The 13,989-nt window shown below is 45.8% G+C and overlaps 1 protein-coding gene across 1 annotated transcript in view; it reads right to left on the bottom strand.

Moving 5' to 3' along the window:
* Positions 1 to 11,957, bottom strand: part of Phc2 (polyhomeotic homolog 2) — a 111,487-nt gene extending 99,530 nt beyond the window's left edge. The window contains exon 1 of the mRNA XM_045149024.1: positions 11,939 to 11,957. The gene's annotated coding sequence lies outside the window, so the exon portion shown is untranslated. The remainder of the gene's footprint in view (positions 1 to 11,938) is intronic.
* Between the last annotated feature and the right edge of the window lie 2,032 nt (positions 11,958 to 13,989).

Raw genomic sequence — 13,989 nt, 5'->3', positions numbered from 1 at the left:
GAACATCATACCAGATTACTTCTCGGAAGGAATTTATTCAATGATGGTATGAAGCAGAGGGTAGACAAGAGAACTGCAGACAAGAAAGCCTGTGCTCAGAAACTCCGGGACACGGATGGTGGGCTGCTCCCCTCCACACTGCCACAGCCAGCCCAGTATCTGCAAGCCACCAACCATCGGGACTGGTACAGAAATGCTCACATTCAGTCGGTTAACTTGACTGTCCACCCTAAGGAACAGCTAGGACATTAGTGAGGCATGTCTCTTGAGTTTTCTGTGAGGTTGCTTCTGGAGAGGAATATCAGAGGGAGAAAAACAGCCCTGGATGTGGGAGGTATTATGTCATAGGCTGGAGTCTTGGACAGAGAAAGCAGAGAGAAGAGAGCTCAGCATGGGCATCTCTCCTTCCATGTTTCCTGGTCTGCCAGCCCTGCCACACCAAAACAAACCTACTCATTGTTTATGTTGGGTATTCTGGTCACAGTGGTGCAGGAGTCACTAATATAAATGGTAAAAATACTGGTGTAGAAGAGAAGCTAAATTACAGGTTCCTTTCTAATGGCATAATTCTGCTTCCTGTTTCACTTGTGTCCAAACCACCCTCCACACTGCTGAGGAGACCCTCCTAAAAAGCAAATGTGATCATGTTATTCTTGGAAAGCTTCAATAGCCCTGTGGCATCCCCTCTACCTTGAAGTCGAGATTTCTTAGCCTGGCAAACTGAGGCTGCTGTGACCCAAGGCCTGTCTCTGTGATGACCCTCTTCACACTATGCTGTGGTACTGCTGGACTAGCTGACGCTCCCCATGTGACCTCTATCTCCCCACAGACACCCCACCTGAGCACATTCCACTTTCTGTCTGCCCAACAGTCCCTTGTTACTCTCAATCACCATCTCAAGTGTTACTTCGTCCAAAATAAAATTTCCCCTAACACTTCTAAGCAGAGTGGAGCAATCCTCTAAGCCTCAATGCTCCTACTGTGGAGCTCATTATAGTCCTCTCATGAGTGGCTCCTCATCTGCCTACAACTCAAGTGCCAGGACTGGATTCTGCCCATGTTTACATCTCTAACCAGTAGAATGAGGTAAGCAAGCTAAAAAATGCTTGAATAAATGGATATTACATAGGTCAAAAATAGACATAAAGCTTAAATTAAATATTCAGGTGAACCAGACCAGTGGGATGCTGAAAGCCAGTGAGGGATGGGCCCGTCTGCCCACATAATTACAAGATTGTGTCATGGTTGGCAGCTACAATATTGCCCTCCAATTGTTCCCTGCTATTCTGATCACAGACCAAGCATTGGGCTGGATATGCTATAGGTCTGACCCTAAATGACATCCTAACTTTCTATTTTATTAACCATTTCCCAGATTCACTTTTGCTTTAAGAAAGCAACTTCATTTTCACATGCTTTGGTATCTTTGGAGGAGTAACTTCTATTTCAAGATGCTCTAGAGGCCAAGTTTCCCCATTCATTTTTTATTTCTCTTGCTAAGTAGAATGAAAAACATCAGGGCTAAATTAAGGATGAAAATAACATGAGCCAAACACTACTTTAAGGAAGTCCTTGTACCTTGTACAGAGAATAAAAGAATGAAGGTCACAGAGTAGCAGAGGCAAGGCTGAAGCCATGTATCCCTGCTCTTAACCGTTACCTTCTCCTATCTCCCTAGGCCAGTAAGGACTGCCACACAAAACAAACACTCAGTTCACTAAAGCACAAGAAAGCTAATGCCTGAGTATGTTGTAGTATATCTATGTTTTCTAAAGAACACAGAGAAAGTATATAGCTCATTCAACAACCATTTATTAAGCATATATTATGTTCAAGGAAGAGTACCAGCAATAAAGTCATGGGTATGAAGAAGATATACTCCCTGGAAATGACAACCATGTGGCAAGAGCTATAATGAGGTGTCAAAGTAGAAAGCAAGATGACAGAGGATGGTCACTGGTTCATGAACAGCAAGAAAGCAAGAAAGCAAAGGCTGGACTGGAAGATGACTTGGCTGCTAAGGCACTTGCCTATGAAGCCTAAGGACCCATGTTCAACTCTCCAGATCCCACATTAGCTAGATGCACAGAGGTGAGGCAAGTGCAATGTTGCATATGCCCACTAGGTGGTGCAAGCATCTGGAGTTCTATGCAGTGGCTGAGGCACTGGCATGCCATTCATTCCCTCTCTCTCTCTCTCTCTCTCTAAAATAAAAAAAAAAAAGGAAAGGCTTCTGGGAAGTGTAATGGAACTGAATCTTTTCAGGCAGGGGAGTGGTTTCAAGGCAGGGTCTCATTCTATCCCTGGCTGACCTGGAACTCACTATGTAGCCCCAAGCTGGCCTTGAAGTCACCATCCTCCTACATGAGTCTCCTGACTGCTGGGATTATAGATGTGAGCCACCAGACACAGCTTCAAAACTGAAATTTTACAAGATAAAGAGAAGCTGGTTGTTTTAAGTTGATGCACATTGGAGGAATATGTTATACAGCAGTAGGTAACTATGACAATGCCTCATGAAGACCGCCATCAGACCAAACGAAGCCCATGGGGACACCCAGCTGCTAAGGTTTGGCTTCAGAACATGTGTCCCAGGCGACACTGTACCAGTAATCTGTCCGTGTCTTCAATTTCACATGTCCTTAGGTCTTCTCAGCCCGCTGGGGGTAAAAATATGAACACACACCCTATGGGCCAGAGGCTGACAGCAGGAGGAGTGGCACAGTCTCAGGTTCCCATGCTCTCCCCCACAAGGCAGTGAGGGACTTGGCCAAGCAGTCAGTCAGTCAGTCAAAGTGGTGTCAGGATGTGGTCAGCGTTTGGCTAAATCATTACGTAGACAGGGTTATGAAAAGAATAAGATGGTGTATAAAAATTTGTTTTGAGCCAACAATAACCATGAATAAAAGAAAAACTTAATTTGTCATTGGTTCCAAGTGACTGTGAAGCCCAAAAAGAGAGGAAATAGGAAAAATTGACCTTTTCAGTCTGTTTTTAAAATTATTTTATTTTCTTTTATTCTATTTATTAGAGAGAGACAGAATGGAAGTGCTAGGCCTCCAGCCACTGCAAATGAACTCCAGACACATGCACCACCATGTGCACCTGGTTTATGTTGGTGCTGGGGAATTAAACCTGGGTCCTTTGGCTTTGCAGGCAAACACCTTAACTGCTAAGCCATCTCTCCAGCCCCCCCCCTTTTTTAAAGATTCCTGTGGTTAAATAAAGAAACAGCACCACAGCAAAGGCCAGAGCAGGGCCTGAGCAGTCCTGGAAGATGTGGGAACAAGAGCCCATGGTGCAAAGCTGGCCAGTATTGCATAGTTTAGGGGAAAGGGTGACATCATATGGTTTAAGGGCTACAGATAAGTCACAGCATACCTGCTCAACTCCAACTGCTGTCTCAGTATGTTGCAAAAGTCTCCCTAGCCTCCCACAAGCAAGCAAATGCCTCGTACTATAAAACAAACAGAAGTGAACCCACATTTGGTTTTAGTTGGGAGCAAGGGCAGCATTAAGAATATAATCCCAAACCAGGTGTGGTGGCACACACCTTTAATCCCAGCACTCGGAAGGCAGAGGTAGGAGGATCACCGTGAGTTCAAGGCCACCCTGAGACTACATAGTGAATTCCAGGTCAGCCTGAGCTACAGTGAGACCCTACCTCGAAAAAACAAAAGAAAAAAGAAAAAAAAGTCCCATCCAGGGCTGGAGAGATGTCTTAGCATAGCAGTTAAGCATTTGCCTGTGAAGCCTAAGGACCCTGGTTCGATGCTCGATTCCCCCAGAACCCATGTAAGCCAGATGCACAAGGTGGCGCATGCATCTGGAGTTCGTTTGCAGTGGCTGGAGGCTGTGGCGTGCCCATTCTCTCTCTCTCTCTCTGTCTGTCACTCTCAAATTAAAAAAAAATGTATATAAATATATAAAATATATGTATAAATTATATGTAAATTATATACATATTATATAAGAATATATCCCATCCAATAAGTCCCTTAAAATATGATGGACAAGTTTCCCAGTTCCCAATTCTCTTCATACTGGCTTCATCTCAGCTTCAGGAGGTACCTCCTGATGCCGTCAGTCAGAACTGGTTACATAATCTATGGGGACCACTGCAAAATGAAAATGACAGGCCCCTTGTTGAAAAAGTATTAAGATTTCATGATAGCAACAACTGAGCAGAGAACTAAGCATGGGACCCCTCTAAACAGAGGGTCCCAGCAGGCTACATGCCCATGCAGCTGATCCTGACTTCTACAACAGTGCAGCATGGTCCTATGTAAGAGCCTCAGAACCACAGCTGGATCCAAACTCCAACTTAGGCCTCATTCATGAAATCTTAGGCAATTTATCTTACATCCCCATGTTTACAAGAGGCTATGTCGATAGAATCCAGTAGCGTGCATATTAAAAGGTATAAAGAAGCAGGGCGTGGTGGCTCACGCCTTTGATCTCAGCACATGGGAGGCTGATGTAGGAGGATCACTGTGAGTTCAAAGCCACCCTGAGACTACATAGTGAATTCCAGGTCAGCCTGAGCTAGAGACTCTACCTCAAAAAGAGAGGGGGATAAAGAACAAAATGTATACATAATGCTTGCTACAGTGCCCAGCACATAGGAAGTACTATACTATTGATTGATAAAAGCAATGTGCAACACACAAAAAAAAAAACCTCTCAAATGAATCTGCATACCCACTTTAACCCAAGCTGCTCTCACTCTTCTTCAGAGAATCTGCTTTATTTCATAGATGGCAGAGAAAATGGAAAAGAGCCACTATCCATCAATAAGACAAGAACACAGCCAACTGTCCACTATAAGATGTGCCACCTCTATCACATCTGTCTTGACCCAGGAGAAATTGCAGGGGAAGTGGCAACATGAATTCTGCTCTTACTACTAGCCTGACAACTAGCTCCAGGGTGATGGTGACAGGAGGGTAATCAATCAAAACCTATCAAAGCAGAAATCCAGAGGCTACAGGGAACTCAAAGCTAAATGACACGTCCCAGGTAACATTGCAGAAGAGCGGATAGAAAGATTGGAAGAGCCACAGAGGGGGTAGGAATACCCTGAGGCATTTCCCCCTGCCCTCCCCCCATCTCCACAGAGAGTGACTGAGGCCTTCATGACCACACAGTGAATACTATAACCCTAATGAGGAGGGTTCCCAGGGTAATGGGAGCATGGGTGAGGGGATTAAAGAGTATAACCTGTTATAATACATATAAAATAATTTTTTAAAAAAGCAATGTAGCTGGGCATAGTGGCACATGCCTTTAATCCCAGCACTTGGGACACCGAGGTAGTAGGATTGCCATGAATTTGAGGCTACCCTGAGACTAGAGTGAATTTCAGGACAACCTGGAATACAGTAAGACCATACCTCAAAAAATTAAAAAAAAAAAAAACTGTGAAAGTACTAATAAAAGCAGTAAACCTAAAAGAAACGAATCACTATTAGAAGATAGTTCAATGAGTAAAGTGCTTGCCTTCCTAGCATGAGGACCTGAGTTCAATCCTAATTCCATGTTAAAAAGCCAATCATTGTGGTCCATACCTGTAACCCAGCACTATGGGGTGGGGGGCAAAGACGGTGGAGACCTGGAGCTCACTGGACAGCCAGTGTAGTATAATTAGTGAGCTCCAGGCCAATGAGATAGTCTACCTTAAAAATAAAGACGGGGGAGAAATGGCTCAGCAGTTAAGGTGCTTGCCTGCAAAATCTAACAACTTAGGTTTGAGTACCCAGTACCCACATAAAGCCCAATGCACAAAGTGGTGTATGCATCTGGAGTTCGTTTGCAGTGACTAGCAGCCCTGGCATGCTCATTCTCTCTGTCCTTGCAAATAATAAAAATATTTTAAAAATAAACATGGATGGCACCTAATGAATGATGCCAGAGTTGTTCTTTGGTTTTCGTACTCACATGCATACATATATATATCTATGTGCACCCCTGCATGTCCTTGCACACAAAAGAATTGTTGCCGGGCATGGTGGCGCACGCCTTTAATCCCAGCACTTGGGAGGCAGAGGTAGGAAGATCACCGTGGGTTCAAAGCCACCCTGAGACTACATAATTACAGGTCAGCCTGGACCAGAGTGAGACCCTACCTTGAAAAACATCAACAACAACAAAAAAAACAAAATTGTTATTTAAGATACAAAAGAAAAATACAATTTTAGGACAAAACACTGAAGCAAACAGGGAAGACTACTTTTTTTGTGGCTGCTGTTTTTTCTAATCACTTTCCCATTTCTTTTCTTCTTACATTGCTAAACATACAAAGGGTGACCTGCATACTGGCGTCATTTCTTATCTGTGCCTCAAGCTACAATCCTCTTTTTATCTGGCTTTTACTGTTCCTATGCCCTCCCCAAAACTAGACTGAAGATATCATTTTCACAAAGTTACTAATGACCTCTGATTTATTAAATGAGATGTACATTTCCCACACTGTACAGTTTCATACTTCTGACTTGTTGGCCCCTCTCAAAATCCTTTCTTCTCTCAACTTTTGTGACACTGCACACTCATGCTTAACCACATACCTACCTGGCCATGTGTCCATCAGAGATGCCACAAGTGGTGGGGAATGGCATACATGGGTTAAGATGGACCAACTAGATAGGGTTTTGGCTTCTCTGACATTCCTTGTTTGCTGCCATCCTGACTCCTTTCCTTCTCCCTCTCTCCCTGAAATGTGGGCAATCTCAGAACTTCAGTCCTTGGATCTCTCTCCTTTTATTTTTATACTGTTACCACTGGTGAACTCAGTCAGCCATGTGGTTTCAATTATTACCTTTTCCCTATTAGACTCCCTGTTGAGCACAGCCTTCGCACACTCCCTCACTTCTAAACATTGGGCATGTCCACTGAGGACTCCCAAGATTGCTTCAAGGTATTTAACACTTATACTTTTCCTCTTCTTCCTCAAACTGGCTTTCCTTTCTGTCTGTCCCATTTTGGCTAACCTTTCATCCAGGGTCAAGACTACACTGATGCTACTTTATCTCTTGCCCTTCATACCCAGGCACCGAGTCTTGTCCATTTCTCTTTTGTCATAGTCACTGGGCATTCTTATTTCCACTGTCACCCTAATTCCTTATTCTGTCACAGTCACACTATTTAAATAACTTTACAACTGTTATAGAGTCTTTTCCTTTCCTCACCAAACTCCATTCTCCATGTTACTGTTTAGAATCTTCTCAAAATGTTAATTAAGACACAATACTGGATATCAACTTTTCATCATCCAAAGAGTAAGTCTGTCACTGTTAAACGTGGCTCCAAGCTGGACATGGTGATGCATATCTTTAATCCTGAGAGGCAGAGGTAGGAGGAATGCTGTGAGTTTGAGGCCACCCTGAGACTACATAGTGAATTACCTGGGCTATAGTGAGACCCTACCATGAAAAACCAAAATAAATAGATGAAAGAAAAAAAAAAAAAAACGGTTCCAACACTTCCACTCCTAAACTGCTCTCCTTAAAACTTCTGCTCTTTTCAAACTGGTTTAACCTGATCAGTTGACCCCTGAAATGCTCTATATTCTGGCCTGATGTTTTACAAACTTTTTTCCTATCTGCAAATTCATCCCAGCAGAATCCACCTTGTCTCTGGGTTGGGTGTTTTGTTTTTGTTTGGTTGTTTCAGAGACAGTTGTCATGTAGCTCATGCTGGCCTCAACTCACTATATAGGCAGAGCTGCCCTTGAATTGCGGTCCCTCCTGCGTCCACCTCCTGAGCGCAGGGAGTGCAGGCGTGAGCCACCATGCCCAGCTCTACCGTGGCTCTGAAAAATCCTTCTTTGGTAGTTTTCTTTCTCAATTCCTGTACTGCCACACATGTACAACTCAAAAATGTGCTGTATTAGCTTTTTATTTGTGATTCCACTTATTCTACTTAACTATAGGAGGTAAGTGGCCTTATTACAGATGAAAAATTGAAGTAACTTAGGAAAATCATGGAGCCAGTTACTGGTGGACATGGTGTCCTGAGCCTTGTGAAGCAGAGAGTGGTCCCATCCCCCACACCACAATGCCTTTCATTTTCCTGTCTCCGCTAATGCAGTATTTGCACTCAAGTAGGTATTCAGTAAATATGTTGACTGAGAAGACTGCTTAACTACTACCCACGGTTTTCTAACGCTTACAAACTGTCAGTCTTAGCAGAGCACATCCGGCCAATCACCAATCTCATCTCTATTTATTTGCAAGGTGGGAAAGAGGGAGAGAAAGAATGAATGAAAATGAATGGGCTAGGGCCTCCAGCTGCTACAAACAAACTCCAGATACATGTGCCACCTTGTGCAACTGGCTTTATGTAGCACTGGGGAACTGAAACTGGGTTGTTAGCTTTCTAGGCAAATGCCTTAACCACTGAACCATCTCTCCAGCCCTGTGTCATCTCTTTACATGGCTTCATCTTTGATACAGCTCAAAACAGGAGACTTGCCAAAAGCTGAAGCTTGACTCATTCTAAAAAGAATTTTTGGTTTAAGTAAAACTAAAAGGTCTTTAATTGATTTAAATATTAGGTGAGCTCTGGAGATGAGGCCCACCTTAATATGTGTGGGCCTATCCTTGCTCTGCTTCCAAATGATCAGGAAGTCAAAACAGTCCGGCTAGTTGAAGGCCTGTGAGGTAGATGACACCAGTTAGTACTTCTGGAGATGGGTGCTAAGACAGCAGGACAGGTTTTTTTCTGTTCTCTTGTTAAGACCTCAATAAAAGAAACCCTACAAAAGTGACTCATGGGGTGGGAAGGAGCTGGGGAAATGGCTCCCTTGGTAAAACACCACCACAAGCATGAGGACTTAAGTTCAGATGCCCAGCACACACATAAAAGCCTGGCATGGTGGCAGATGCCTATGAACACAGTGTTAGGGAGGTGGAGACAGGAAGATCTTGGGGCTCGCAGGCTAGCCAGCCTAGCTGAATCCATGAGCTGCAGGTTTGGTAAGAAACTGTCTCAAAAAATAAGGTGGGCAGTGATTGACAGAACTATCTGACATTGACCTGTGGCCTCCACATGCTAGTGCATACATGTGCACCTTCATACACACATGCACTTATACACATACATACATGCGCCAAAAATTAATTTAGGAAAATGAATCATGGAGTTGGAGAGGTGGCTCAGTGCTTAAAGGTACTTGCTTGCACAAGGTACAGCCTGACATTCTGGGTTTGATTTCTCAGTACCCACATAAAACCAGATGTACAAAGTGGCACATGTGTCTGGTGTTCGTTTGCAGTGGTAGAAGACCCTGGCACAATCATGCTCATACTCCTCCCTTTCTCTCCCAAATAAATAAATATTAAGAAAAGAAAAACAGAGCTGGAGAGATGGCTCAGCGACTAAGGTGCCTGCCTGTGAAGACTCAGGACCCAGATTTGATTGCCCAGTATCCATGTAAGCCAGATGCAGAAGATAGTGCATGCGGCTGGAATTCATTTGCAGAGGCTAGAGGCCTTGATGCACCCTTTCTCTCTCTCTCTCCCTCACCTGCTTCTATTTCTCTCTTAAATAAACAAATAATTTTTTTAAAAAAGAAAGAAAAACATAAAAAGTGAGTCATGAGTGGAACTGGGGCTGAAGAGGACAAGATAATAGAGAGGCAGTGAGCACAGAAAGGAGCGGCGTGGACACAGCCTGTGGAGAAGCAGCCATCCTCTTCTGCTCACCTGCATGAGGCTGGCAGATGCACCGTTGTTCTACACAGTTGGTGCCATGCAACAGTGGTTCTGCCCCACTTGTGTGACTCAGGATTGCTCTGAACTACTTGCTCTGGCACACAGCACAGCACAATCCTCCCTTTCACTCTCTCTTTTTGGAGCAGGATCTCCTTATAGGAGCTGCCTAGCTTAGACTGACCTAGAATTCATTATGCAGCCCAGGGTGGTCTGGAACTCATGATCTTTTTGCCTCATTTAGCCTCTCAAATGGTGAGATTACAAGCATGCAATACCATGTCTGTCTCCAATCCTCTCTTAATCCAGACCCTTTTAGCTTCTGATCTTATTACTCACTTCCTTGTTGTCACAGATGTGACATCCAGCACTGCTTCCCTGACTGTGACCTTTTTCTGTGTGGTTTACATTTTGCCTTTCTATAAGATACTGCCTGGAGAGTCACATATCGTGTCCAGTGTGTGGGCACTCTACTTTGACCATTTAAACCACCCACTTTCTACTTCCCCCTGTTGGAACCTTCCGTGGAAAGATATGGGTGACTAAGGCCAGAAGTGAAGTTCAGAAAAATTGCTGAGGTGAATATATGAGAGACAAAAAAAAATAAGGAGAATTCCACTGGAAAATTCTGATAGGAATGAAATGATTTAGGCAACTTTCAGAAAGTTCCATCATAGAGAAAGGTATACAGCCAAGGTTGCAGTACAAAGCCATTCCCCAAATAAAAAAGGAAAAACAATTAAAGCATTCCCTGGGGATGATTCTCAGAGGCAGCATGCACTGACCCTCCTGTTTTCCTTGAACTTCCCAATCTTTGCAGAGCAAACTCCTACTCATCCTTCAAGACCTTGCTGAAATGTGTCCTCTGGAAAGTCTCCTCTGACCTTCTAGAAATCTAATTGTTCTTCTTACATACACATTTATTATGCTGCTATTACTCCTACTAACAATTCTGTCTCCCCCACTATTTCTTTGAGGACAAAGATTAATTATCTTATTCATTCATCTTTGCATCCTCAAGCCACTGCAGAGTGCCTGGTACACAGCAAGTGTTGTGTGGTACAAGACATCAAAAGAAAATCAACGTGCAATTTACACTTCCTTTGCTCAGATCAGCTTGGTTGCTGATACTTTGCACGTGTAACCACATTTCCCCTTGTTTAGAAGGAATGACTTTAGACTCATAAAAGGAAACTACTGATACCATTTGCACATTGGTCTGGTTTTCATCCCCTGGAGATAGAAGAAACATTTCCCCTCCACACCGAAACCTCCCAGGGTAAGCCTCTATTAGCAGCCCACCTCCCATGCTAGCATTTCTATTGTGGTGAAAGCTAAATTACACTGTGAGCCCAAAGCTGCCACCAGCCTTAGTGAATTGGGGGAGGGGACTTCTCTGGAGCAGACCTAGGAGAGGAGATGGGGGAGGAAGTTGGATATAAACCTTGCCTTAGAAGAAATCTCTTAGAAACTCACATAATACGGGCGCTTCCTCGTTACATGACAGACCAAATCCAAGCGTCCAGCAGGGACCTTTCCCCATGGGTGTCAGGACATCAACCAGCACAGAAAACAAGGGGGCCAATGGTGTTTTTCTTGAGCACCCCTCCTTTTCACAGCTCGGGGCCTGCATTTGCTTAAGGAGTGTCCTTGTCCTCTCCTGACACGACCCAACCACTGCTGACCCCTCTGCTGATGGGTCCCCACCAGTTTTGCTTTTGTCCCGCAGGGGTTCCACGCCTCCCCCCACCCCCCGCCGCCCTCAAGGCTTAAACTCCGGATCAAAAGTGCCAGCGGCTGGGGTGTCAGGCCGCGGCTGAGCGCGGAGGCGCCGTGGTCAGGCCCGACCCCGGGGTCTCGCCGCACTCCGCGGGGCAGCGGGGCGCACGCGGGCCGCGCGAGGCCACGGGCTCCCGGCCTGGGCGCGCGCCGAGGCTCGGCGCCCCGGAGAGCGCGCGCGGCTGCGGGCACTTCAGCCTTCCCTCGAGCCACGGAGATCCCCGGAGCTCGACACTCGGGGTCGGGGTCCCCAGCGTGGACGGCTCGGCCCGGTGCCCAGACCGATACCCTGGCCTCGCGCGGCCCAGCTCCGGGCCCCGCCGTGACAGCTGGGTGTCCAAAGGGTTAAGCCGGCAGCGCGGCGCCGGGTGTCCCCCTCGCGCGCCGCCCGTCCGCCGCCGCCGCCCGCCGGCCCCAGCGCGCACGCGCCCGCCCGCCCGTCCGTCCGTTACCTGCGGTCGTCTCGGCGCGCTCCTCCTCCTCCTCCTCCTCCTCCACCTGGCCGCTCTCTTCCCCGGGGCCGCCCCTCAGCCCGCCCCCTCGGCTCCGAGCCCCGCGCGCACCCTGCTGGCTATCCCGACTCGGCCCGAGGAGGAGGGGCGTGCGACGGCGATTACCATATATTAGCATACCGGTGCGCGTCACGTGGCCGCTCCAGCCAATGAACGCTCTGGAAGGGCGGGGCTTGGGCCTGAGCCACGCCTCGGTGCTGCTCCCGGCCTGAACCGGTGGCCATGGCAACGGCTGGGAGCGAGGGGAGGGCCCCGGGGAGAGTCCAGCCGTACCCGCTCCCCTCAGCTTCCCCAGCATCGCCCCTACCTGAGTTCCGTGCGCGTGGTCGCCACGTAGTTTTCAAGCCCACGCATGGAGAGGCTGATTTGGGGAACTCAGATTCCGAAAGCACTGAGTTCTTAACCGCATACCTAACTAGCTTTTCTGCAGAATGTGATTCTAGGGATGACCGTGTGAAGTCTGGATTTGCTAAGGTCTTTGCATAGTGGGGAAGCGGAGGCTCAGAGAGTTTAGGTCACGCGCTACCACATTAAACGGCAGAAGTGGAGATCTGAGTCTATTGGGGTCCAGGTCTTTTCTGAGTTCGTCTCTCCAGCAGGGGTCTCCCAACACTTCCTCACAATGCCAGCTATACAAGCAGTAGAGAAAACCTTCATAAACTGTAGGGTGCCATTCTGTTTCTTCACAATGATATTTGAAGGCAGAAATGTTTATATTCATATTACAAGTGAAGGGAAATGAGGCTCAGAGAGATGATGTGACCTGCCTTAGATCAAATAGTTACTAGGAGGGTAATGCTTAATCTACCAATTATCTGTTATCTATCTACCTGCCTACCTATCTACCTATCTATGCTCAAGTTCCCTACTTTAGAAAACTTAAATTCAGTCTTAACCCAGTGGTATTATTATAGTCATTTTAAAGGTTTAGACACTGAGGCACGGGCAAGAGAAGCAAATTGTCCTTGTCTATACAGTTGGTAAGTAGCAGGTTTAGGGTTCCAACCCAGGGTTATCTGGCTCCAAAACTATAACCTCATGAACTCTTACTGTGCCGTGCTCATTTAATGTAGGTTTGAACGTTAGAACACCTTCTTTAATAGAACTCTCAAGATACGACAATGTTGTCTCTTCCTCCCATAACACATATATCTTGTGACAAGTGGCAAGTGTTAAGGACATAGAAGCTAAATGTTGAGTCACCAACCTGGTAGAGATGCTCTAGAATCATGTCGCTATTTTTACCTCTGCTATTTGATAGTTCACCTAAAGGCGGAGTAGTTACAAGCACAAGCATTTACACATAGACTTACTTAGCTCAATGGCTTTTCAATTTTAAAGTATCCTATGTGAATTACTGGACTGGGTATCGTGACTTAAATGAACTACAAGAATTATCAAAGGTCGTCTTTAATAGATACACGTTTCACCTTGCTAGACTGCCTTAAAATCCAATTTCTGGGCTGGAGAGATGGCTTAGCGGTTAAGCGCTTGCCTGTGAAGCCTAAGGACCCCCCCCCCACCCCGGTTTGAGGCTCGGTTCCCAAGGTCCCAAGTTAGCCAGATGCACAAGGGGGCGCACGCATCTGGAGTTCGTTTGCTGTGGCTGGAAGCCCTGGCGCACCCATTCTCTCTCTCTCCCTCTATCTGTCTTTCTCTCTGTGTCTGTCACTCTCAAATAAATAAATAAATAATGAACAAAAAATATTTTTAAAAAATCCAATTTCCTTCGAAATTGTGAATATTTGGTGCTTTAGAGCACAAATGTAGAGGCAGACCCAGTAGAGTGAAAATCCCGATTTAGCTGTTCATTAGAGCAGACTATATAACCTCTCTGTGTCTGCATTTCCTCATTTTTAAAACAGAACAGGAATGTTAAAAGCATTAAGGAATTAATAATATGCAAAAAGCACATAGTAGAGTTCCTGGCCCAGGGGTAAGCGTCCATACTTGCTAGCTATGATCATTTCTATATCCGGCCTGGGAATTTG

Source organism: Jaculus jaculus, chromosome 5, assembly GCF_020740685.1.
Source record: "Jaculus jaculus isolate mJacJac1 chromosome 5, mJacJac1.mat.Y.cur, whole genome shotgun sequence".
Lineage (NCBI taxonomy): Eukaryota > Metazoa > Chordata > Mammalia > Rodentia > Dipodidae > Jaculus > Jaculus jaculus.
This window is presented reverse-complemented; position numbering and strand designations above follow the sequence as displayed.